This window comes from Hyperolius riggenbachi, chromosome 2 (assembly GCF_040937935.1).
Source record: "Hyperolius riggenbachi isolate aHypRig1 chromosome 2, aHypRig1.pri, whole genome shotgun sequence".
In the NCBI taxonomy this organism is placed as follows: domain Eukaryota; kingdom Metazoa; phylum Chordata; class Amphibia; order Anura; family Hyperoliidae; genus Hyperolius; species Hyperolius riggenbachi.
The window spans coordinates 562,561,168-562,586,611 of NC_090647.1; positions in this window are offsets into that span (position 1 = coordinate 562,561,168).

Sequence of the window (25,444 nt, forward strand, 5' to 3'; positions counted from 1 at the left end):
GCAGTTATTTTGCGCCTTGGTTTTTCCACACGATTCTTGCGACCCTGTTGACTATTTTGAATGAAACACTTGATTGTTCGATGATCACGCTTCAGAAGCTTTGCAATTTGTGCGAGAGTGCTGCATCCCTCTGCAAGATATCTCACTATTTTTGACTTTTCTGAGCCTGTCAAGTCCTTCTTTTGACCCATTTTGCCAAAGGAAAGAAAGTTGCCTAATAATTATGCACACCTGATATAGGGTGTTGATGTCATTAGACCACACCCCTTCTCATTACAGAGATGCACATGACCTAATATGCTTAATTGGTAGTAGGCTTTCAAGCCTATACAGCTTGGAATATAGACAACATGCATAAAGAGGATGATGTGGTCAAAATACTCATTTGCCTAATAATTCTGCACTCCCTGTATATAGCTTGCTGGCTAGTTATCATCTATTATACTAACATAGGGGTACTTTGATTAGCTGATCGGCTATATGAAGCTGATAATCTATTAGGGCCTGAGCCCACTGATGCAGTTGTCTCCGCTTTTCACTTACACATAAATGTTAAAGATGCTGAAAAGTGGACAGAAGCGGATACAACTGTGTCAGTGTGGTCTGGCCCTTAGTCTGTATTGGCCAACTCCAATATTGGTCATCTGGGCACCAGGGTTTCTTGGAAGGAATTAGGAGGGGAAGTATGTGTTAGACGTCAGGAAGAGAGGTTACTGTTAGGCACTAGGGGAGAGGGGGGTTAGTGTAAGAATTGGGGCCAGGTAAGTCTACATTAAAATATTGGTAATATTACATTGGCAATATTTAGACTACTGGCGTCACCTGGTGACTAATCAAAGCAGCAGCAGCAGCTCACTTCGTATTCGTTATTGTCATGCTCCTGCTTCCCTGTGGTCTCCTACTACTGGTGGAACACATGCCATGCTGGCAGAGGTACATCTTATTCTCTATTCTCTCATAGGGCCTGATTCACAAAGCGGTGCTAACAGTTAGCACGCTGGTGAAAAGCCCTTTATCACGCCTAAACTTAGTTTAGGCATGATAAGTTTAGGCGTGATAAGTTTAGGCGTGATAAGTTTAGGTGTGATAAGTTTAGGCGTGATAAGTTTAGGCGTGATAAGTTTAAACACCAACTAAGTTAGCACCGCAGTGCACAGCTGATCAAAAGTTTTGCACTTGCAAAGTCTGGTGCACTTCGCATAGAGTTTAATGGCGCTGCTTTGCGTGCGGGACTTTGCGCGTGATCTAAACTCATCTAAACTTATCATGCCTAAACTTATCACGCCTAAACTTATCACGCCTAAACTGGCTTTTCACCAGCGTGGTGCAATGATTATCACGCCTAAAGTCTCTAACTGGGTTAGCACCGCTCTGTGAATCGAGCCCAGTGTGTGTGTGTGTGTGTGTGTACGTGTACGCGCAATACCTGCCCTCCAAAAAATTTTAGCAAGGGTCTGAGCACACTTTCTCGTTGACCTATGACAGTGGTCCTCAAACTATCCCCCCCCCCCAACAAAATCTATAACTTATACATGTGGCCCACTGCACCTTTAAATATTGGTGTGCTTTAAATATTGGTAGCCCGCATAAAGAATAGCTGCTGGCACCACCCATCCACATACTGTAGAAGCCAGTGAGCAGTAATTTGCTGGCTTCCAATCCAATTCTGCATCAGATGACACTACTTTCCAACTAGACAGCAGATTATCACCTGGGTATGCTTAACTGTCTGGTGCACAAGGACGTTCTTCAGCGCTGCATGACTGAATGGCTGCTGCTGGGGGTTCTCCTCCAGGCATGATTGAGGGGAAGCAATACCTAGATTTAATGCAATGTTTTTCAACATCATTCTATGTGTGTTCCGACCCCCCGGCAGTCTGAAGTATTGTTGACCCGGCCCTTGACCGAAAAAGTTTGGGGGCCAATGCTCTACAATATAGCTTGCTGTGCATTTTATGGGAATGCATGACACTTGCCTTGTTTTCGGTTTAATCTCTCCCCCTGACTGATGACCCAGAATGGGACAACACTGCATTGCAGGCAAAAATGCATGTAGCAGAGCCTTGTTTTATGAGACTTTGCTGGAAGTGCCTTTTCTGATATCCATGCACATTGCACACTAATATACACTGATCAAATTAGCACAGAAATATGCAAGTGGGGTCAGGCCCTAAACCAAGGCTCACAATTGCAGGACTGTAAACACATGCATTTGTATGCTACTGCGTTTCTGCATTTTCCAATGTGTTTGTGTTTTTTCAATGAGCCTTTTTTAATGTTTTTGTGTCATTGAAATGCATAAATCGGTGGAAAAGTAATGTACGTTTTTTTTTTAATACAGACAAAACGCAATACAGAGTCCCAGAGAGGGACAGAAATTGTAGAAGGCCCCTAGGAAACCATTATGTGCGTTTCCAAGTGCGATTTTACACTGCAGCAAAATGCACACAACTTTCACAAGTGTGACCCCTGCCTAAAAAAAATTATACAATAAGTGTTAAAATCCTTGCTACAATAATGAGAAAAAATACACGGTGACGGCAATCAACAGAGGGAATTACGTTAATTCGTCCTATAATCTAAACAAGCATACTTACTTTGGCTGGTCTGCAGTTGTGGCTAAATGATCGCACCATATACAAGTAATGGTGTGTGAGCTCCTTTCTTTTAAATTAGCACAATATTTATGCTAATTTAAAAGTAATCAGCTCACACACCATTACTTGTGCAGCAAGCGTTAAGTGAATGTGTGTTGTTTATGCATAAACCTGTGTGCTACAATGTAATGCTGTTCAGTGAATCAACCTCATTGGGTGTGAAACTACAACAAGTGGTAAGTTACAGTGGGTGCTAAGATGCTGTGGATGGCAAGCAGCAGTGAGTGTTAAAAAGTATTGTGTGAAAGCAGCAACTGGTTCTAAATAGCATTGAGGGCTGGTGTGTGGTGGATGATAAACTGATTTGGGGTTTTTAGTTGCAGTGAGTACTAAGATCTAGTGGGTGTAAACTTCCTGTGGATCCCAAATTACTATAGGTGCCATGTTGTGGTGATGGTAGTGTGCGTTGTGTGCCAAGCAGCAGTTAGTGGTAAGTTCCTTTGGGCAGGGCCGGTTCAAGTAACAATTGGGCCCTAGGGCAAAATTAGCCTGGGGGCCCCCCAACAGACACCCCCCAAACCAAAAAGCGTCATTAGAGGCCCTTTGTTGCAGCCAAATTTCCCTCCTGGGCCCCTGAGCTGGCTGCTGACCCTCCCCTAATCACCTCCCAACTTAACAGACCCTGCAGAGTCCCTGGGGAGCAACAGTTAGATGGGGGGGGAGGGACAACTTGGGGGCCCCTACAGGCTCTGGGGCCCTGGGGCAATTGCCCATTTTTTCCTATGGTAGCTCCGGCCCTGCCTTTGGGTGCTAGGGTTTAATTGATGTAGATTCTTACCTGTCCTCGATACCCCTGGTACACCGACCAACCGTGCCTGGGAGCGGTGGCAGATACAGGGAAGAGCAGTGGATGGTGGGATTTCTTCTTTTACTTACCTCTCCATAATAAGGGGGGGGGTGCACTGAACTAGGAACAGCCATGGCCCGAGGGCCTCTTACCTCTGATGGCACTCAAAATACAGGCCTGGTAAGGACCTGGATATGACAATACAATATTACATGCATTGTCTGCTGCAATACAGACTCTCCTGTAATGTTTTATACAATAATGTCTGTGTGTAACAGATCCACCACACTTCCTGTATAGAGCGACGTCACTTCCGCTTCTATCCCAGGGATTCAGCTCAGGCCACGTGTCAGAGATTGCTGATATACACCATCATTTCCAGGCAGTGGTACGTTTTCTCCTGTGTTATGTGGGTCTTCTCCAGTCTCCATCCTCCCATGTGTGAGCAGGCCTGTCCCTTCTGTCTCTATACTGAGAGTTTGGCCTCGATTCATAAAGCATTACCTCATGCGGTAATGCTGAAAACAGCAGACTTTACCGGCCACTTAGCAAAATGTCAATTCATAAAGGCTGTTACCGCATGAAAAGCTGACATTACCGACCAGGGAGATAAATTACCGACTTGGCTGTAGTTACTGACAACACATGTCAGTAAATTGTCAGCAAATGTTAATTCATAAAGCCTTCAACAAGCGGTAAGCCTGGCGGTAGTTACCGACACCTCTAGTGAGGCGATAACAAGTTACCGACAGCTCTGACAGCTCTGATGAATGCAAAGTGCAGAGAGCCGAAGTCTGTTTGATTCATCTGTGGAGAGAGCCAGAGAGCCCTCTGTGTGAATCATTTGAGCAGGCAGGGAAAGACTGTGTGACTCATCTGTCTGAGTCATCAGTGGAGAGAGCCAGAGAGCCGTCTGTGTGAGTCATTTCTGCAGGGCAAAGAGAGAATCGAGACACTGCTCTACTCTACCGCTCAATGGGCTGCGGTAATTTACCGACCTCCAAGGGCAGCTGGGGAAATCTTTATGAATTAGCACACAGACCGGGAAAATACCGAGTGCGGTATTTTCCCGACAAGATTTTTTTATCGCACTGCTGTTTATGAATCGAGGCCTAATAGTGTTCTTGTTGTACAGGGATAACTTTCTACTGTCAGACAGGCATCAGCATCAGTTCTTATTGATGGGCTGTTGGCTGATTTTATCTCTTTAATACATTCCAGGAATCGTCTTCTATTACCTCTATGGATCTGCAGATATGAAACACAGTTGATATCAGATAATGTCACCATGGGCTCGATTCACAAAGCGGTGATAACTCAGTTATCACGCCTAAAAGACTTTAGGCATGATAACCTTTGCACCGCTGAGTTATCACCGATTTTTGCTGCTCTTCGCGCGAAGCTTCCACGCGCAAAGTTTTGCGCGCGCGCAAAGTCCCATGTGGTTCAATGGGCGCTGCGCGCGCGCGCAAAACTTTGCGGGCGGAAAATTCGCGCGAGTTTCTTCTTATCATGCCTAAAGTGAGTTTAGGCGTGATAAAGGGCTTTTCACTCGCGTGCAAACACTTTGCACCGCTTTGTGAATCAGGCCCCATACATTGTGAGATTGTATATATAGATTTGTGTCATTATCAGTCCCACATCCTGCCACTGATTCTCCTATGAGAGGTTTTCCTCATACGGTCCTGTATACACCTCAAATGAAGCTTGGGTGAGGTGGCCGAAATGACTGAGAATCCAGAGTGTTTACGGTGCCCCTCCCCCCTTCCCCATAACATTGTTCTCCCCCACTTACACCACCTGCCTTAGGATGCATAGAACAGAACATGCTGCTCACTTGCAAGCTATGGTAGGGAGTAGACTGCAGAAGATGTCAGTGCTAATAAATACATAATAATAATATGGTAGGACATTAGACTATGACTATGGTAGGATTAGATTGTGAGCTCCTCTGAGGTCAGTCAGTGACATGACTATGCACTCTGTAATGTGCTGCAGAAGATGTCAGTGCTATATAAATACATAATAATAATAATATGATAGGACATTAGGCTATTACTATGGTAGGTTTAGAGTGTGAGCTCCTCTGAGGGCAGTCAGTGACATGACTATGTACTCTGTAAAGTGCTGCAGAAGATATCAGTGCTATATAAATACATAATAATAATATGGTAGGACATTACACTTTGACTATGGTAGGATTAGATTGTGGGCTCCTCTGAGGACAGTCAGTGACATGACTAGGTACTCTGTAATGTGCTGCAGAAGATGTCAGTGCTATATAAATACATAATAATAATATGGTAGGACATTAGACTATGACTATGGTAGGTTTAGAGTGTGAGCTCCTCTGAGGACAGTCAGTGACATAACTATTTACTCTCTAAAGTGCTGCAGAAGATATCAGTGCTATATAAATACATAATAATAATATGGTAGGACATTACACTTTGACTATAGTAGGATTAGATTGTGGGCTCCTCTGAGGACAGTCAGTGACATGACTATGTACTCTGTAAAGTGCTGCAGGAGATGTCAGTGCTATATAAATACATATTAATAATATGGTAGGACATTAGACTATGACTATGGTAGGATTAGAGTGTGAGCTCCTCTGAGGAGAGTCAGTGACATGACTATGTACTCTGTACAGTGCTGTAGAAGATGTCAGTGCTATATAAATACATAATAATAATATGGTAGGACATTAGGCTATGACTATGGCAGGATTAGAGTGTGAGCTCCTCTGAGGACAGTCAGTGACATGACTATGCACTCTGTAAAGTGCTGCAGAAGATGTCAGTGCTATATAAATACATAATAATATTATGGTAGGACATTAGACTATGACTATGGCAGGATTAGAGTGTGAGCTCCTCTGAGGACAGTCAGTGACATGACTATGTACTCTGTAAAGTGCTGCAGAAGATATCAGTGCTATATAAATACATAATAATAATATGGTAGGACATTAGACTATAACTATGGTAGGATTAGATTGTGAGCTCCTCTGAGAACAGTCAGTCAGACAAGACCCTCAGACAAAGCTGGTGCTTCTATAAGGTCAAGCTAGTCAATAGCCCAGGGCCCCAACTCCTTCGGCGTCCCTGACTCCTTCAAAGCATGGAGTATAGAGGTCACAAGTTTACAGTCAGAACATTATAAAAATGTAAGGGGCCACGCATTCATTTTACATTAAACTGTCCCTACCCTTAACCCTGCACCAGTGAGGACAATCCGCTACACGTTTAGCAACTCTTCCAGTCTGCTGGCTATACCACCTAACTTCCACTAGAGTGCATCATAGGCAGCTGAAATACGAGCATGCAGGAAAAAAGACGTAACTACTACTTACCAAACATATGGTTATCAGAGCGATTATCAGAACGCCCCACAAAATTAATCCATCACGAATAGCAACGCCTCCATGCAAGTTTAATCTTCCAGTATATGATTCATAATCTGTCAAAACATACACACATTGTAAGTTTCAGGAGAGGAAAGCAAGCAGTCTGGGTTCACTCTTGATACAAATGGCAATACAACCCCCATGTAGACTTCTAGAGATTCCAGATATCATTATCTACCAATACCAATTCCTGCACCCATGTCCTCAGAGCCTTGCACTGATGACTTGGAAACTGAGAGGAGGAGGCCTCTAAACGTTGGATGAGCACCACAAATTATTGTGATTGATCCTACCAAAGGCTAGGAAAGCTTCAACTAAGTCATACCGCATATGGAAAAAATGAATAGAGTTTTCCTCACTTCACCAAGTGGACTACAGTACACACCACTTCCACTATTCTTCATATTCTTTAACTTTTTCTAACAGGACTGGATCTTGGTTTAAGTGTCAGCTCACTTAGAGTAAAAGTCTCTGCTCTTTCCGCACTTCTAGCACATTTTATTATTTATTTATTTATTTGTTGTATTTATAAAGCGCCAACATATTACGCAGCGCTGGACATTAATTTAGGTTACAGACAATATTTAGGGGTGACAAACAGCAATATGACAATACAGGAATACAAGAAAACCAGATCACACAGCACAGTATGAGTACCAGGTAATGCTTAGTCAGTCACTGGATGGGAGCATGGAGATCACACAGCACAGTATGAGTACAAGGCAATGCTTAGTCAGTCACTGGATGGGAGCATGGAGTTAGGCAAGTTAGGTTCACTCAAATGCATAGCATGGGTGCACAGTAATAGAGGTGCAGCATGATCAGGTAGGACACAAAAGGAGTGAGGACCCTGCCCAAAGGCTTACAATCTAGAGGGAGAGGTAGGGACACGAGAGGTAGGGGACCAGAGACAATAGTCCTCCTCTCACAGACTAATGCAACTATTTTTTGAGGCTGTCACAAAAGTACAACCTCCAATTAACAAAATATTTCCTAAAAAGAATCTGGGACTCGTCCTTTACTATGTCTCTGAGGGCTTTTTCCAAAAGGAAACGCAATTGCATTTCTTCCTAATTTCCACTATTGCGATTGAGCTGCTATACAAATTATAGGAATGATGATTGCGCTTGGGAGAAAATACGCACCACAAGTGTATTGCACTAGTGAAAACCATCGCTGTCATTTCCATTAGTTTAACTGTACACTGCATTTTGTGATCCGAATCAGATCGCAAGATACAACATAGTGTAAAAGAGCCCTGAATCTCCTTTTGAGCCTCTGGAGCAATGCTCTATAGAGATGGGCCGAACGGTTCCAGGCGAACTTTGGGTGGTTCTCCTTCGCAAGCAAAGGCAAACTTTCCCAGAAGTTCGATTTGTCTCATAATGCTCCATAAGGGCTCTTTCACACCACAGGGTGCATTGAGAAAAGCAGAAAGTATGCTGTTTGCGTTTTACTACTTTACTACAGTGCGTTGTCAATGCGTTAACGCAAGTATGAAAACGCTACAGTAATTTTTTTTTACTGTTTTGAATTGCTTGCCTGCGTTGACAACATTTTAAAAACGCGCATAGCGTGCGCTTTACATTGACTTATATTGTAACGCGCAACGCTAGCGTCGGCTAAAAAACTGCGTCTGGGTGCGTCGTAACGCACCGCACAAAAACGCTGCATTATATGTGAAAGCTAAAATGAAAGTCTATGGACTTTCATTTCACCTTGGGTAATGCAAACTTCAGCTGCTGCATTAAAATGCTCAAAATCTGCACAGATGTGAAAGAGCCCTTGGGGTTAACTTTGACCCTCTACATCACAGTCAGCAGGCACATTGTAGCCAATCAGGCTACACTCAGTCCTGGAGCCACTCCCCCCTGTATATAAAGCAGGCTCCGCCGGCCATTACACTCACTCGTGTGCCTGCTATAGTGAGAGTAGGGCGAGGTGCTGCAGACTGTTTCTCCTAGGGAAAGATTAGTTAGGCTCTTGGCTTGTTAGCTTGCTCCTGGCTGATTCTTATTGCTATAATAGCACCCCACAACAGCTCTTTTGAGAGCTAATCCTGTTCTTGGGGTTTTTTTTTTCTGCGTGTCACTGACACTTGTGTTGCATTATAGACAACCTTGATAATTCATACTGTGTTTGTGCCAGCCCAGGCCCAGCACAATCAGACAGTGACACTGTGACTAGTGACACTGACTACCTGTGTCAGTCAGCTGCACATTGTGTAATACCCATTATTACTGCACTTGCGACAGCTTTTGTAATTCATACTGTGTGCAGTGTCACTGCCAGCCCAGGCCCACCACATTCAGTCACTAACTTTCTCAGCTGCACATTGCGTAATACCCATTATTACTGCACTTGTGTTGCGGCGACAGCTTTTGTAATTCATACTGTGTGCAGTGTCACTGCCAGCCAGGTCCAGCACATTGACTAACTGTATCAGCTGCACATTGTGTAATACCCATTATTACTGCACTTGTGTTGCGGCAACAGCTTTTGTAATTCATACTGTGTGCAGTGTCACTGCCAGCCAGGCCCACCACATTCAGTGACTAACTGTATCAGCTGCACATTGTGTAATACCCATTATTACTGCACTTGTGTTGCGGCAACAGCTTTTGTAATTCATACTGTGTGCAGTGCCACTGCCAGCCAGGCCCACCACATTCAGACAGTCAGTGACTACCTGTGTCAGTCAGCTGCACATTGTGTAATACCCATTACTGCACTTGTGTTGCGGTGACAGCTTTTGTAATTCATACTGTGAGCAGTGCCACTGCCAGCCCAGGTCCAGCACATTCGGTGGCTACTGTACCTTCGTGTATGATAGGCAGCTGCACATTGTAATACCCATTACTGCATATACCTACCTAGCTGTTGGTATTATTACTGCATATACCTACCTAGCTATAACCCACCTACCTACGTGAGTGCACACAGTGTGATATACCACTTCATGCATACCTGTTAACTGCTGCACCTATGTGACTGCACATTGTATAAGTCAAATCAGTGCATACCTTTCACTTCATCCCCCCCCCCCCAATATGGACAAAACTGACAAACCAGGTCGCGGAAGAGGTAGCTGCAGACCCAGAGGAAGGCCACCTGGCAGGTGTATGCGTGGTCGTGTTGATGTGATTTCGTGTGGCCCTGACCCAAAGTACAGTGCTCAGAAGAAGGCATGTGCCATCACCTCCCAAAATTGTCAGGACGTGGTTGACTATTTAACACAGAACACCTCATCTCCCGCAGCCACCAGCGCTACTACAAGCCCCACATCCGCTGCATTTGACACTTCGCAGGAGTTATTTGGTGGTGAAATCACTGATTCACACCCACTACTACAACATTATGAAGGCCCTAAGCAAGTTACACCACCTCATATGTGTGAGTTAGGCGACAATATGGACGTAATGGAGGAAGATGATGAAGTACCTGCTGTTGGTGCAGTTTTGGAGGTGTCTGAGGAAAGCCAAGCTGGGCAGGATGATTATGATGATGATTATACGGATGCCACGTATGTTCCCAATAGAAGAGGTGAACAGGGGGACAGTTTGGAGGGGGAGTCAGAGAGGAGTAGGAGGAGACGAGTTCCTAAAAGAAGCAGGGGGAGCTCGTCCTCAGAAACAGCTGGTGGCAGTGTCCGGCGCCATGTATCGCCAGCTATGGACAGCCAGCCAACATGCCCTTCAACGTCAGCTGCTAACTCTGAGGCCACCATGGTGCCATCACCCCAGGGTGGCTCAGCGGTGTGGAAATTTTTTGATGTGTCTGCCTTAGATCGGAGTAAAGCCATCTGTTCTCTCTGTCTCCAAAAATTAAGCCGTGGAAAGGCCAACACTCACGTAGGGACAAGTGCCTTACGAAGGCACCTGGAGAAAAGGAACAAACAGCAATGGGAAGAACACCTGAGCAAACCCACACAAAAGAAAAGCCACCCTCCTTCTCCTCTTCCTCCTTCAGGTGCAGCATCTTCTGCCGCTTTCTCCCTTGCACCTTCACAGCCACCCTCCTCCACTCTGCCTCTGCCCTTGAGCGGTTCCTGCTCCTCTGCCCACAGCAGCCAGGTGTCCGTAAAGGAAATGTTTGAGCGGAAGAAGCCAATTTCTGCCAGTCACCCCCTTGCCCGGCGTCTGACAGCTGGCGTGGCAGAACTATTAGCTCGCCAGCTATTACCATACAAGCTGGTTGACTCTGAGGCATTCTGTAAATTTGTGGCCATTGGGACACCGCAGTGGAAGATGCCAGGCCGCACTTATTTTTCTAGAAAGGTGATACCCAAACTGTACCGTGAAGTTGAGAGGGAAGTGGTGTCCTCTTTGGTGAACAGCGTTTTGTCAAGGGTCCACCTGACCACAGATGCCTGGTCTGCCAAGCACGGTCAGGGCTGCTACATTACTTACACAGCCCATTGAGTCAACCTGTCGAACGATGGCAAGCAGGGAGTACGTGGCTGCGCAGCGGACCAACTAGTGACACCTCCACGGCTTGCAGTCAGGCCTCTTGCCATCTCCTCTCCTCCTCCTCCTCCTTGGCTGAGTGGCAGTTCAACTCTAGTGGTGCTGCCACCTCCTCTCCCGCTACACAGCCCCATCTCCCCAGAGCCTATGCTGCATGCCAGGTACGATGGTGTCACGCCATCTTAGACATGTCTTGCCTTAAAGCGGAGAGTCACACTGGACCAGCTCTCCTGGCTGCTCTTAACAAACAGGTAGAGCACTGGCTGACCCCGCACCAGCTGGAGATCGGCAACATGGTGTGTGACAACGGCAGCAATCTCCTTTCCGCTTTGAATTTGGGAAAGCTGACACATGTGCATGGCACATGTGTTAAATCTGGTCATTCAAAGATTTGTGTCAAAGTACCCAGGTTTAGAGGGCGTCCTGAAGTAGGCCAAGGAAGTTGTGTGGGCATTTCAGGCGGTCTTACACGGCCATGGCATGCTTTGCGGACATTCAGTGGAGAAACAACTTGCCGGTGAGACGCTTGATATGCGATAGCCCGACTCGCTGGAATTCGACCCTGCTCATGTTCTCTCGCCTGCTAGACCAGAAGAAAGACGTCACCCAGTACCTGTACAATTACAGTAGAAGGACACAATCTGGGGAGATGGGGATGTTCTGGCCACCGAACTGGACACTGATGCGAAATGCATGCAGGCTCATGCGGCCGTTTGAGGAGGTGACCAACCTGGTGAGTCGCACTGAAGGCACCATCAGCGACTTGATCCCCTACGCCTACTTCCTGGAGCGTGCCGTGCGTAGAGTGGTGGATGAAGCTGTGGAGGAGCATGAACAGGAACAGTTACGGCAGGAAGAGTCGTGGGAGCAATTTTCATCTGAACCAGATATTTCCTCAACAGCTGCGGCAGCACAGAGGGGGGAGGAGGAGGAAGAAGAGGAGTTGTGTGGGGAAGAAGAGGAGTCAGACTCTAATGATGATGAAGGTGTTTCTGTGGAGGAGGAATAGGCGGTGGCATAAGAACAGAATCAGCAGCCGTCACAGGGGGCTTGTGCTGCTCCACGTTCCCGTGGTATTGTCCGTGGCTGGGGGGAGAAAGAGGACTTCCTGAGTGACTCAGGAAGAGCAAGAGGAGATGGATAGTATGTCTAGATCCGACTTTGTGCAGATGGTGTCTTTCATGCTGTCCAGCCTGTTGAGGGACCCCCATATAAAAAAACTCAAGGGGAATGACCTGTACTGGGTGGCCACGCTACTAGACCCTCGGAACAGGCACAAAGTGGCGGACCTGTTACCAACTCACCTGAAGGCGGAAAGGTTGCAGCACGTGCAGAACAAGCTGGAAACTATGCTTTACAATGCGTTTAAGGGTGATGTCACAGCACAACGCAATAAAGGTACCACTGGCAGTAATCCTCCTCCCATGTCCACGCAAGCAAGGACAGGACGCTCCAGCGATCTCATGGTGATGTCGGACATGCAGACATTCTTTAGTCCAACGCCTTGCCGTAGCCCTTCGGGATCCACCCTCCACTAACGCCTGGACCGGCAGGTAGCTGACTACCTGGCCTTAAAAGGAACCTGAACTGAGTAAAATGATTTAAAATAAACACGTGACGTAGCTGCAAATGAATATTACATACTTACCTCGCCATCAGTTGTTCTCAGAAGCTCACCATTTTCTTCTTACAGCGATCCCTTCCAGTTCTGACAAGATTTTGTCAGAACTGAAATATACCAGTTGCCAGGGGCGTAACAATAGGCCCTGCAGCCCCTGCGCCCGCGGGGGGGGGGGCCCGGCCCCCCCCCCTGGGGCCCGCTCGTGGCCGTTTTTAGGGGGCTGGAGGGGTGGCAGCATGAGGGGAAAGCCTTGCCCACAGTCGGCGGGGAGAGGGGAAGATCCCCCCTCTCCCTCACCTCGGGGCTCTCCCCTCTGCGCTCCCCTCCAGCTAGTGTACCAGCTCCAGTGTGTGGGCAGTGGGCAGCGGCGGGCAGATACATACCTTCTTCCGTGCGTTCCATCGGAGACTTCTCGCTCTAGCGGCCGACGTCACTTCCGGAAGTGACGTCACTTCCGGAAGTGACGTCAGCCGGTAGAGCGAGAAGTCTCCGATGGAACGCACGGAAGAAGGTATGTATCTGCCCGCCGCTGCCCGCTGCCCACACACTGGAGCTAGTACACTAGCTGGAGGGAAGCGCAGAGGGGAGAGCCCCGAGGTGAGGGAGAGGGGGGATCTTCCCCTCTCCCCGCCGACTGTGGGCAAGGCTTTCCCCTCATGCTGCCACCCCTCCAGCCCCCTTAAAAACGGCCACGAGCGGGCCCCGGGGGAGGGGGGGGGGCCGCTGTTAATTTCTGCAGGGGGGCCCGGTGAGGCTTAGTTACGCCCCTGCCAGTTGCTGTCAGTTATATAACAGCTGCTGTCAGTTACAACTGAATGTGCAAGGTAATGTCCATGTTTCCCTATGGCTCAAGTGGGCCATATAGCAGTTTTACAGTGTGCTGACCAGGAAGCTGTTATGGGGTAATGGCCATTTTTAAAATGGAGGACAGAGAATTCCATTGATCACAGTGGACAAACAGGATGCAGGAGAGGAGAAAGAGATTGATGAGCAGACCACATGGGAGGTAAGTATGACCTGTGTATGGTTATTTTGACTTTTTATTTTCAGTTCAGGTTCTCTTTAAGTGTGGATGTAGACACTGTGAGCAGCGATGATGAACCCTTGGACTACTGGGTGCGCAGGCTTGACCTGTGGCCAGAGCTGTCCCAATTTGCCATCCAACTTCTATCTTGCCCTGCCACAAGCGTCCTATCAGAAAGGACCTTCATTGCAGCTGGAGGCATTGTCACTGAGAAGAGAAGTTGCCTAAGTCACAAAAGTGTTCAGTACCTCACCTTTATCAAAATGAATGAGGCATGGATCCTGGAGGGCTACTGCCCGCCCAAAGACTAAGTCAGTCCCCACACACAGCATCTCTGCCTGCACGCAGTTTGACTGGCTGCCTGCCCCAAGACTAAGTCGCTCCCCACACAGCACCTCCTCCCGCCAGCCGATTGACTGCCTTCTCTGCCACCACCAACAGGGTCCAGGACTCCAGGCGGATTCCTGAATTTTTTAGGCCGCTGCTAGCAGCAGCCACTATAATAATTTTTCTGGCGTGTGTACATGCCTGCCTAATTTTTCTGGCTGCACTGCGGGCGGCTGCAACAACAAAACAAAAGGCATGTACATGTGCCCATTCCCTTTCGTGATCATTACCTTGCCGCGGTGAAGGGGCTTGCGTATCACAATGAAGCAATGACCACCGGCTATATGAGTGTCTCGGGGGTTGGCACACCAAAGATAATAATAATAATAATCGAACCTTGATTCCCCGGCCATTACCCGTGGTGACAATGGCAGACTTGCCCTCAATAACAGATTCTCGTTGCAGGTACTGAACAGCAAGTAGAAAATGTAATTTAAAAAAAATAGATGTAAGCTAAGCTTTAACAATGGAAGAAAAAGAAGCATTGAAAGTTGATAAGGCAGTCAGACATTACCTGATATTACTGAGGAAGAGCAATCTCGCCATGGTGCGCACCAGTCCAGCACGGCCGTCACTACACAAACAGCTGTTTGTGGTGCGTTACACAGTGAGTTTGATGTGTCAGTGTGAAGCAGTACTCTAATTACACTACCTGATTGATGTATACACATGCAAGATGTTTTAAAGCACTTTAGGCCTGCAATTTAGCATTCAATGTGATTTCTGCCCTTAAAACGCTGCTTTGTGTCACATCCAGATTTTTCCCCGGGACTTTTGGCATGTATCCCACTCCGCCATGCCCCCCTCCAGGTGTTAGACCCCTTGAAACATCTTTTCTGTCACTTTTCTGGCCAGCATAATTTTTTCTAGTTTTCAAAGTTCACCTCCCCATTGAAGTCTATTGCGGTTTGCGTAAGTTCACGCGAACCGAACCTTTTGCGGAAGTAAAACGGAGGTTCAACCCATCTCTATTCCACGTGTTAATTCATAGTTTGGATGCCTTCAGTGTGAATCTACAATGTTCATAGTCATGAAAATAAAGAAAATTCTTTGAATGAGGTGTGTCCAAACTTTTGGTGTGTACTGTATATATGTATATATATGTATATACATGTATATGTATATGCATGTGTATATATATATATATATATATACAAATGGCTCACTCTTTTTCCTTTACCTAAAAAAAGTTCATGTCCACTTTAAAATTAGTCCCGCCCCCGCCGACATCACGCCACCACCCACGCAACTGCCACACTGATTGGCCGCTGGGTCCCCGGAGGAATAGCGGGGACATGGGGATCCTGGCGGCCGAAAACAAAGGTAGACAGCGGTTGGGAGAAGCCTGGGTCCTGCTGTGCAGTGCTGAACGTGAGCGGGACCCAGAAACTGTGCGCACGCGGCGGTTTTTGCCAGCCCGACCTTAGCAGGAGCTTACCGCTCTCAACTCACAAAGCAGAGCCCGTGCTCGGGTCGGGATTACTGCCAGGGGGGTTAAGTATTTATCTTTTTAGAAGGCTTTCAATACCTTTGTTATAGTTGCATCAAACTCCTAGCGTAGGAGGGGGAGGGGCTTCATGGTAACGCTACTTAAGAATTACCAGCATTCTGCAGTCATGGGAGAGAAGAGGTTAACCTGACAGGTTACATTATACGAGAGGATACGTTGTTTGGCATATAAGAGCAACAGCTGTTACTTCCTGGATTATCCTTGTATAAAGTGGTCGGGCCGAGGCAGAGGCGAGAGAGGCTCCAGCCTCTATTGTGTATGAAGCAGAGAGAAATAAGAGAAGGGGATACATGGCAGTGACTGCAAGCCAGATAACTAGAGATTAAGATGTTGGGGGGGGGGGGGGGGGAGTGGGGAGGTTGGGGGGGGGGTGGAGTGGGGAGGTTTGGGGGGGGGGGGGAGTGGGGAGGTTTGGGGGGGGGGGGAGTGGGGAGGTTTGGGGGCCCTGGGCGTTTCAGCCTTGGGTGCTGGAGGATCTTGTCCAGCTCCAGCTCTGTATATACCCCTCATAACAATTATAGGAAGTGTCTGTTATGTGGGTTTCTAGCATTTGACTGCTGAGGTGTAAGTAAACTCGCAATGATTGCGTATCCTTCACAGGGTTCTGTGGTTCTGAGGTTCTGTCACAGGGTTGGTGCCTTCAAAGCTAATTAATAGGTTACAATCTTTCTATTCACAAGACTGGAGTAGACAAAAAATGACTTGCTGGGGAACCAAAATGGCCTGAAATGGCATTGATTGTCCTTTACCTCTGATCTCCAGTCGGTGGTCCTGGACCTCCTCATTGACACCGCCCCTCCCCCTCTATACAGGTCACATGATCACCCAGTACCCGCCCCATCTTACCTATGATCTCCAGCCGGTGGTCCTGGACCTCCTCACTGACATCACCCCCTCTATACAGGTCACATGATCACCCCAGTACCTGCCCCCCTTACCTGTGATCTCCAGCCGGTGGTCCCGGGCCTCCTCACTGACACCACCCCCTCTATACAGGTCACATGATCACCCCAGTACCCGCCCCCCTTACCTGTGATCCCCAGCCGGTGGTCCCAGGACTCCCCCTCTATACAGGTCACATGATCACCCCAGTACCCGCCCCCCTTACCTGTGATCTCCAGCCGGTGGTCCCGGACCTCCTCACTGACACCGCCCCTCCCCCTCTATACAGGTCACATGATCACCCCAGTACCTACCCCCCTTACCTGTGATCTCCAGCCGGTGGTCCGGGACCTCCTCACTGACACCACCCCCTCTATACAGGTCACATGATCACCCCAGTACCCGCCCCCCTTACCTGTGATCCCCAGCCGGTGGTCCCAGGACTCCCCCTCTATACAGGTCACATGATCACCCCAGTACCCGCCCCCCTTACCTGTGATCTCCAGCCGGTGGTCCCGGACCTCCTCACTGACACCGCCCCTCCCCCTCTATACAGGTCACATGATCACCCCAGTACCTGCCCCCCTTACCTGCGATCTCCAGACGGTGGTCCCGGACCTCCTCACTGACCGGGTTGGTGACCCTGACCCAGAGTGTCCTGTTGGCATCCTCTTTCTGCACACTCGGAATAATCAGCGTCCTGTTGTCATCTTTCAGCCGGTATCTCTCAGGGAGACGCCCCCCGTCCAGCTCCCAGGTCACATGGCTCTCTTCTCCAGAGAACTGGACAGTCACAGCAATGTCCTCCCCCAGCTGGCTGCTGTTACTGCTTATGTTGTAGATGAGAACCGGATCTGCAATGATCAGGAGAAGGACACACCCCATCAGTCATGTGACACCAGCACAGAGACATGGCATAGATTGCTAGCTCTTGTACCCACACTGATCATGTGATCTGCAGCCCCTCCCCCACATACACTCCCCATCAGTCATGTGTCACCAGCACAGAGACATGGCATAGATTGCTAGCTCTTGTACCCACACTGATCATGTGATCTGCAGCCCCTCCCCAACATACACTCCCCATCAGTCATGTGACACCAGCACAGAGACATGGCATAGATTGCTAGCTCTTGTAACCACACTGATCATGTGATCTACAGCCCCTCCCCCACATACACTCCCCATCAGTCTTGTGTCACCAGCACAGAGACATGGGATAGATTGCTAGCTCTTGTACCCACACTGACCATGTGATCTGCAGCCCCTCCCCCACATACACTCCCCATCAGTCATGTGACACCAGTACAGAGACATGGCATAGATTGCTAGCTCTTGTACCCACACTGATCATGTGATCTGTAACCCCTCCCCCACATACAGCCACCAGTGTTACTGGTCTCTATGACATGCGGTATAGCGTCGGCTCTCCCCATAGAGTACAATGGAGATTAGAGGGAAGTGTGATGCAGGATATGGACTCTTACCCAGCACACGGATGGATGTAGAGGACAGGACTTTATCTCCAGCACCCCGATCCCGGACCTCATACACACAGGAGTCTCCCCTCCCAGCCTGGGGGAGGGTCCAGCAGCCGCTGTCTGTGTCCAGGTGGAGACTGGGGTCCAGCAGTTTAGTGCAATTTGCGAGACAGTCTAGATGCCACAACTTCTTTTCCTCACCTGCACACTGCCTGGAGAGCAGCAGAACACTGATGATGTCACTACACTTCATATCACACCGAGTGATGGCTGACCCGGACTGTATATATTCTGAAGTCATAAGATAAAATGTTTTGAGGACTTAACAAAAAGCCAACAGAAACAAAATTTAATTACAAACATAAAAAAAATGATAATTTTACATAGAGCTAACCTGACTGGACCTGCTGCTATATGGGGGATTCCAACAGCTGCATGGGCAGACTGGGAAATACCTGTCTTGTTCCAATACTCTCAAAGTAAAGAAAGCAATCCATGAGGCTGGCACCACCAGTGATGCTCTTTTATTGGAACCTCATTAAAATGACATCAAGTCAGTAAATATAGCTATGGCGACAGCCAGCTGTTTTGAGCTAGTTGCTCTTTATCAAGCCATGCAGCCATATTAGACTGAGGGAAAATCCCTCCTTAACCACTTGAGGACCACAGTCTTTTCGCCCCTTAAGGACCAGGAGCCTTTTTCTCCATTCAGACCACTGCAGCTTTCACGGTTTATTGCTCGGTCATACAACCTACCACCTAAATGAATTTTACCTCCTTTTCTTGTCTCTAATAAAGCTTTCTTTTGGTGCTATTTGATTGCTGCTGCGAGTTTTAGTTTTTATTATATTCATCAAAAAAGACATGAATTTTGTCAAAAAAATGATTTTTTTTTACTTTCTGTGCTGACATTTTTCAAATAAAGTAAAATTTCTGTATACATTTTTGTCCAAATTTATTCTGCTACATGTCTTTGATAAAAAAAAAAATCCATTCAGTGTATATTTATTGGTTTGGGTAAAAGTTAGCGTTTACAAACTATGGTGCCAAAAGTGAATTTTCCCATTTTGAAGCATCTCTGACTTTTCTGACCACCATGAGTACCTTTAGGATTTCACGGGTCATTTTGTGACATTTGGTTTCAAGACTACTCCTCACGGTTTAGGGCCCCTAAAATGCCAGGGAAGTATAGGAACCCCACTAATGACCCCATTTTAGAAAGAAGACACCCCAAGGTATTCCGTTAGGAGTATGGTGAGTTCATAGAAGATTTTATTTTTTGTTACAAGTTAGCGGAAATTGATTTTAATTGTTTTTTTTCCACAAAGTGTCATTTTCCACTAACCTGTGACAAAAAATAAAATCTTCTATGAACTCACCATACTCCTAACGGAATACCTTTTGGTGTCTTCTTTCTAAAATGGGGTCATTTGTGGGGTTCCTATACTGCCCTGGCATTTTAGGGGCCCTAAACCGTGAGGAGTAGTCTTGAAACCAAATGTCGCAAAATGACCTGTGAAATCCTAAAGGTACTCATTGGACTTTGGGCCCCTTAGCGCACTTAGGGTGCAAAAAAGTGCCACACATGTGGTACCGCCGTACTCAGGAGTAGTGTTGGGCGAACAGTGTTCGCCACTGTTCGGGTTCTGCAGAACATCACCCTGTTCGGGTGATGTTCGAGTTCGGCCGAACACCTGACGGTGCTCGGCCAAACCGTTCGGCCATATGGCCGAACTAAGAGCGCATGGCCGAACGTTCCCCGAACGTTCGGCTAGCGCTGTGATTGGCCGAACGGGTCACGTGGTTCGGACCCGAACGCGCTCTGATTGGCCGAACGGTCACGTGGTTCGGGTAAATAAATACCCGAACCACGTCATATCTCCGCCATTTGTCTGTGGGTTTAGCTTTGGGTAGGCAGGCAGGGTAGTTCGCGCTCCAGCCACGCTAGCCAGGGTCCCCCCTGTCATTGTGTCACTGCTGGGAACAGTAGTACACCGCTTGCTCAGCCACACTATATAGCATTCTGTTTACTGCCACTCTGTGTACCTCGCTCAGCCACACTATATAGCATTCTGTTTACTGCCACTCTGTGTCTGCTGGGAATAGTAGTACACCGCTTGCTCAGCCACACTATATAGCATTCTGTTTACTGCCACTCTGTGTACCTCGCTCAGCCACACTATATAGCATTCTGTTTACTGCCACTCTGTGTCTGCTGGGAATAGTGGTACACCGCTCGCTCAGCCACACTATATAGCATTCTGTTCACTGTTCTGTGTCTGCTTGGAATAGTGGTACACCGCTCGCTCAGCCACACTATATAGCATTCTGTTTACTGTTCTGTGTCTGCTGGGAATAGTGGTACACCGCTCGCTCAGCCACACTATATAGCATTCTGTTTACTGTTCTGTGTCTGCTGGGAATAGTGGTACACCGCTCGCTCAGCCACACTATATAGCATTCTGTGCACTGTTCTGTGTCTGCTGGGAATAGTGGTACACCGCTCGCTCAGCCACACTATATAGCATTCTGTTCACTGTTCTGTGTCTGCTGGGAATAGTGGTACACCGCTCGCTCAGCCACACTATATAGCATTCTGTTTACTGTTCTGTGTCTGCTGGGAATAGTGGTACACCGCTCGCTCATCCACACTATATAGCATTCTGTTCACTGTTCTGTGTCTGCTGGGAATAGTGGTACACCGCCCGCTCAGCCACACTATATAGCATTCTGTTCACTGTTCTGTGTCTGCTGGGAATAGTGGTACACCGCTCGCTCAGCCACACTATATAGCATTCTGTTCACTGTTCTGTGTCTGCTGGGAACAGTAGTACACCGCTCGCTCAGCCAGAGTATATAGCATTGTGTTTACTGCCACTCTGTGTACACCGCTCAGCCAGACTATATACCATTGTTTACTGACACTCTGTGTACACCGCTCAGCCAGACTATATACCATTGTTTACTGACACTCTGTGTACACCGCTCAGCCAGACTATATACCATTGTTTACTGCCACTCTGATTCTGCTGGGAACAGTAGTACACCGCTCGCTCAGCCAGACTATATAGCATTGTGTTTACTGCCACTCTGTGTACACCGCTCAGCCAGACTATATACCATTGTTTACTGACACTCTGTGTACACCGCTCAGCCAGACTATATACCATTGTTTACTGAAACTCTGTGTACACCGCTCAGCCAGACTATATACCATTGTTTACTGCCACTCTGATTCTGCTGGGAACAGTAGTACACCGCTCGCTCAGCCAGACTATATACCATTGTTTACTGACACTATATAGCAGACTATATAGCATTGTGTGTACACCGCTCAGCCAGACTATATACCATTGTTTACTGACACTCTGTGTACACCGCTCAGCCAGACTATATACCATTGTTTACTGCCACTCTGATTCTGCTGGGAACAGTAGTACACCGCTCGCTCAGCCAGACTATATACCATTGTTTACTGACACTCTGTGTACACCGCTCAGCCAGACTATATACCATTGTTTACTGCCACTCTGATTCTGCTGGGAACAGTAGTACACCGCTCGCTCAGCCAGACTATATACCATTGTTTACTGACACTCTGTGTACACCGCTCAGCCAGACTATATACCATTGTTTACTGCCACTCTGATTCTGCTGGGAACAGTAGTACACCGCTCGCTCAGCCAGACTATATACCATTGTTTACTGACACTCTGTGTACACCGCTCAGCCAGACTATATACCATTGTTTACTGCCACTCTGATTCTGCTGGGAACAGTAGTACACCGCTCGCTCAGCCAGACTATATACCATTGTTTACTGACACTCTGTGTACACCGCTCAGCCAGACTATATACCATTGTTTACTGCCACTCTGATTCTGCTGGGAACAGTAGTACACCGCTCGCTCAGCCAGACTATATACCATTGTTTACTGACACTATATAGCAGACTATATAGCATTGTGTGTACACCGCTCAGCCAGACTATATACCATTGTTTACTGACACTCTGTGTACACCGCTCAGCCAGACTATATACCATTGTTTACTGCCACTCTGATTCTGCTGGGAACAGTAGTACACCGCTCGCTCAGCCAGACTATATACCATTGTTTACTGACACTCTGTGTACACCGCTCAGCCAGACTATATACCATTGTTTACTGCCACTCTGATTCTGCTGGGAACAGTAGTACACCGCTCGCTCAGCCAGACTATATACCATTGTTTACTGACACTCTGTGTACACCGCTCAGCCAGACTATATACCATTGTTTACTGCCACTCTGATTCTGCTGGGAACAGTAGTACACCGCTCGCTCAGCCAGACTATATAGCATTGTGTTTACTGCCACTCTGTGTACACCGCTCAGCCACACTATATAGCATTGCGTACTCTGCCAGTCAGTGTGTATATTGCTGGGATCAGTAATACTCCACTCACCGTCAACCACTATATGAGCTCAACATGAGTTCCCCAGAGACCTCCGCTGTGAGCAGCACTCCCAACAACAGCAACAGCCAACGCCCCACGCAAGCTATAACATCCACCCCAGCAGCCAGTGGTCAGCAGCAGCCCTCCCCGGAGGAGAACGTTGTGTCCATCAGTCCGTCGCCAGAGCGATTAATGAGGGCTGCCATTGAGGAGATGATGGGGCCTGATGTGGAGGAGGAGGTCTGGCTCAGGCCAGCATCCCAAGTTAATGTTGAGGACGATGAGGGGTCTGTGTCTGGGGATGTTGGGGTGGCAGAGGTGGTGGGTGGGTCAGACTCAGGAGAAGAGTTGTATGATGAGGATGATGATCGGGACCATCTGTATGTGCCTCAGAGTCCGACCCCGGAAAACATGTTGTATCGTGTGTTTAGGTACTAAAATCTGCGTTCCCTCCCAGTAGTGTTGGGCGAACAGTGTTTGCCACTGTTCGGGTTCTGCAGAACATCACCCTGTTCGGGGTGACTATATAGCAGACTATATAGCATTGTGTTTAATGCCACTCTGTGTACACGGCTCAGCCACACTATATAGCATTGTGTTTACTTCCACTCTGTGTCTGCTGGGAACAGTAGTACACCGCTCACCCGCCACTGTATAGCATTGTGCTCTGTGTCACTGCTGACAATAGTGGTACACCGCTCACCCACCACTGTATAGCATTTCTGTACTGCCACTGTACTGCTGCCAGTCAGCGTGTACTTTAAGGATAAGTGAAATGAGGAAGAAATCCGGTGAAAGAGGGAGGGGCAAGGGAAGAGGTGTTTCCCCTGACGGTTCACGTACAGGCCACAGGGGAGCACCCAAGAAAACCCACTCAATACTGCCCATGTTGTCCAGGACAACAACCCTCACAGATCCAAAAGAACAGGACCAGATAATTACTTGGATGACCTCTCAAGCGTCCAGCAGTGGGTTAAGCAGCACCAGCACATCACGCACGAGGTCCGAGTCCTCAGCCAGTTAAAGTCTGGGCTTTCTTTGAAGACTGCACTGAGGATGTTACCATGGCGATTTGCAAGGTGTGCAAGACCCGCCTGAGCAGGGGGAAAAGTATTAACAACCTCTCCACCACCAGCATGAGCCGCCACATTCTATCCAAACATCCCACTCTGTGGGCAAACGCGGCAGGACAGGGTACCACCAGCAACACTGCCTCCCTTGGGTTCACCAGACTCACCACCAGACCCGCCTCAGCAGCAGCAGTAGCCCAGCCATTGCGTGGTTCACAACATTCACAAACATCAGACGATGCTGACACTGTCACTTTCCGGACTAGTGCTCTTGAGGTCTCCCAGTGTTCATCAAACACAACAACCAACAGCCCTTCGGTGTGCAGCGCTACGGTTGAGTTGTCTGTCTCTGAGATGTTTGAGCACAAGAGGAAATTGCCAGCAAATGACCCCCGGGCCGTGGCAGTAACAGCCAGCCAGCATAGCCAAGCTTCTGGCCTGCGAAATGCTGCCATATCGAGTGGTGGAGACAAACAGCTTCAAGGGCATGATGTCAGTGGCCATCCCACGTTACGTTGTTCCCAGCCGCTACCACTTTGCGCGCTCTGCAGTGCCTGAGTTGCATGAGCACGTGGTCAGCTAAATAACCCGAAGCTTGAAGAATGCCGTTGCCTGCAAGGTTCACCTCACCACTGACACCTGGACGAGTGCGTTCGGCCAGGGTCGATACATCTCCCTTACCGCGCACTGGGTGAACCTTGTGGAGCCTGGCAGCGATTCCTCACCTGCTACGGCGCGGGTGTTGCCCACGCCGCAAACAGCTGGATAACAACAGCAGCACCTACCTCTCTGACTCCTTCTCCTCCAACGCATCTCAAAGCTGTACCTCATCCGGAAATGCTAACCCAGCACCAGCAGCAGTAGGATCGTGGAAGCAGTGCAGCACAGCTGTTGGCATGCGTCAGCAAGCGTTGCTGAAGCTGATCTGCCTTGGGGATAAGCAGCACACAGGGGAGGAAATTTGGAGGGGAATAAAGGAACAGACGGATTTGTGGCTGGCACCGCTGGACCTGAAACCGGGCATGAAGCTAGACACCTGGCACGAACTGGCAATGTACGCAATAGAGGTGCTGGCTTGCCCGGCAGCCAGCGTTATGTCGGAACGCTGTTTCAGTGCTGCCGGAGGCATCATCACAGATCGGCGTATCCGCCTCTCCACAGAAAATGCAGACCGTCTGACTCAAATTAAAATGAATCAATCCTGGATTGGAAACGACTACGCAACACTCCTGGACCCCAACCAAGTAACATGACCAATGAACATCTGGGATGGTTTAGCGTTTCCGGTCCCTGTTTATTGAACCTCTCATCTGTATTACATTTATGACTGCATGGCGGCAAAAAGCATTGCTGCTATATCCGCACGCTTTTTGTCCTCATGCAAGGCCTGGGTTGTTGTGTCTCACAAAGCGTGGCCTTCTCCTCCTGCGCCTCCTCCTGTTCCATCACGTGTGCTGCTGCTGCTGCTGCTGCTGCTGGGTTACCGTTGCCGCGTGGTCCCTGTTTATGGAACCTCTTATCTTTATTACATTTATGACTACATGGCGGTACAAAGCATGCTATCCGCACGCTTTTTGTCCTCATGCAAGGCCTGGGTTGTTGTGTCTCACAAAGCGTGGCCTTCTCCTCCTGCGCCTCCTCCTGTTCCATCACGTGTGCTGCTGCTGCTGCTGCTGCTGGGTTAGCGTTGCCGCGTGGTCCCTGTTTATTGA